The sequence below is a fragment of the Haliotis asinina genome, unplaced genomic scaffold (genome assembly GCF_037392515.1).
Source record: "Haliotis asinina isolate JCU_RB_2024 unplaced genomic scaffold, JCU_Hal_asi_v2 scaffold_129, whole genome shotgun sequence".
NCBI classification, from domain to species: Eukaryota; Metazoa; Mollusca; class Gastropoda; order Lepetellida; family Haliotidae; genus Haliotis; species Haliotis asinina.
In genome coordinates this window covers 5,001-7,500 of record NW_027133993.1, presented here as the reverse complement: position 1 = coordinate 7,500, position 2,500 = coordinate 5,001, and the positions used below count along the sequence as shown (strand labels likewise).

Below are 2,500 nucleotides of genomic sequence, written 5' to 3'. Positions count from 1 at the left end.
GAAGCACATGGATCTTGTCGGTCACAATGCCTCCATATTGGGAGGAACACGTTGGGATGTGGCAGAAGACAGATGTGAGTTATTTTTTCTATTTATGTTGCTGCTATGCCGAAACGAGCTACGAGAAAATATATTTGATGTAGTTCATTGCTTATTTGGGAAATGTGTATGTTGAATTTGTCGTACCTTTTAAGAGGTGAAAGTTTGCATTGTTTACTCAAGATGTATTTTGTTGCTGTTTTATATGTTTTTAACCTCTCGTTCGCTGCTTTGCACACAACCATTGAAGTTATGTGCTTAATGGACTGCTTAGGGGGCCTATAAACGTACAGTGAACTCTGGTTAAAGTGATTTCAGCTCAGTGTAATTGTTACCACAAGAAACTCTTTCGGACTATATGACCACATCAGGCTGGATGTTTCATGTAAGCCTTTTGAATAAGATACCCGATACTAACTCTAGACAGGTCACATATGAAAAGATTTCATGTATCTATGTGTGATACGATGTAGACATAAGAAGGCGAATGCGTGCTCTTATGTTTATATTATTGTGTGAAGGAGCGGTATTTTTAACTGTCAGAAACATTTATCATGTGTATTCTTGACTGTTACTTGTACAGCCGAACAGTCGGTACTGGCATTTATGTACTTGTCACCAGTGTTCATCGCCCAAACAGTATTACTACTCCAGAATGTGGCCAGAGACCGAAAATCCTTGATAGGAGGATACATGTACGGGTTGCTGTGGACCCTCTGATGGTGTTTTCATGTGAGATGTATGTTGGAAGAGCTGCAGTAATGCAGGTTGTATGTGTAACTGGAGGGTATATCACGTATCGGTTGCATATTTACACATATGTGTCGTATTAATGTGTGTGATGCCTTGGGAGTGAATAATTTTTATTGAAAGATGGAGTACTGCTTCATAGAGGAGTATCAAAATGATGGTAAATGGTTGTCAAAAGTGGTACACAGACGAGATGCACCCGTGTGTGAGGTTTGATTGGGTTCGGTCCCATACCGTAGGAAATATAACGTTTTTATTGTCTCGTTTCGTGTGAAAAAAGACGGTTTTTCCTCTTTTCCAAGCCATAACTCCAGATGTAATGGGTCTATCGCAAAGCTGATTATATCTGAGGAAAATACAAAGTATAACGAAGATACATGCAAAATTTCGTGAGAATCGGCCGAATAGGTTTAGAAATATTAACTTTTTAGAACGCGAGGGTCGGCCGCGTGACAGGCTAACTATCCAACGTATTGGCGGGGTTGGCAGATATTGTGAAGGAGGCCAGTCCCGCCTGCAGTGCAACGGCTCGTGTTGTACGGCAGCTCTCGGTGGGACTGGCGCGGTGCGCCGGGTGTCGGTAATCCGGAATGCGGGCGGGTTTCTCCTCGGGGATACTACGACGCATGAACGCTGCTCGTGTGGTTAGATATTTGCGCGTGATCTCGGTTCAGTTGCAGGTGCCTCGCCCTTGACTCTCCGTGTATCGTGCGCTGCTCCTCGGTAGTACGGTGGGTCTCGATCCTCGTCTCCGTGGCAAATCATCTGACACGCAGCAACGTTCGCAAGACCCCCTTCGCTTACTGGCGACCAGTGCTCCCATGACGAAAGGGAACGGTCGGCACACGTCGCTCTCGTTTCCCGGGGTGGCCCTGCCTTATCGTTAGGAAGGGACGTCCTCGTCGCAGGGAGTCAGAAAACGGCTCGTGGTAGACTGAGAGAGGTTGAGAATGCAACTGTCGAAGTTGCAGCTAGGCGATCGGGTCGCACACTCGCTCGTCTTTGCTACCAACTGCTTGTATAAGCAATCTGATTGTCGTGAGGAAGGCAGACCCCGGCATCCGGGGTTCGTCTGCGCTCGGTACGAGAATCAAACCGCCGACGTCAAAGTAGCCCGTGGCGTCACCCCGCTCTATCGTTTCGGGTCGGGCTTTGTGAGAATCTGTCGCTTTTCCGCCCCGAGAACGCTCTCGGTGGAGGGGATTGTGGCAGGGACGGCTGGCCGCCTCGGTCGGGTTGAGCTTTTTACGGGACTCGCTCGTGTGTTCCGGAGTTCTCCTCGCCGGCGGTTCGGACGTCCCGGTCTCTTGTCTGCGAAGACTCGGGCCTATCTGGTTGATCCTGCCAGTAATCATATGCTTGTCTCAAAGATTAAGCCATGCATGTCTAAGTACAAACTCTAGCACAGTGAAACTGCGAATGGCTCATTAGATCAGTTATGGTTCCTTAGATGATACAATCCTACTTGGATAACTGTGGTAATTCTAGAGCTAATACATGCACTAAAGCTCCGACCCTTTCTGAGGGGAAGAGCGCGTTTATCAGTTCGAAGCCAGCCGAGCCGCAAGGCTCGTCTCTTTGGTGACTCTGGATAACTCTAGCGGATCGCACGGCCTCGAGCCGGCGACGCATCTATCAAGTGTCTGCCCTATCAGACTGTCGATGGTAAGTGCTATGCTTACCATGGTGATAACGGGTAACGGGGAATCAG

General features: G+C 48.0%; 1 non-coding gene across 1 annotated transcript in view; it reads left to right on the top strand.

The window, feature by feature from the left end:
• The first annotated feature begins 2,117 nt into the window (after positions 1 to 2,117).
• Positions 2,118 to 2,500, top strand: part of LOC137271379 (small subunit ribosomal RNA) — a 1,859-nt gene continuing 1,476 nt past the window's right edge. Inside the window, exon 1 of the ribosomal RNA XR_010955915.1 lies at positions 2,118 to 2,500. This exon is cut by the window's right edge and continues 1,476 nt beyond it. This is a non-coding gene — a ribosomal RNA (small subunit ribosomal RNA).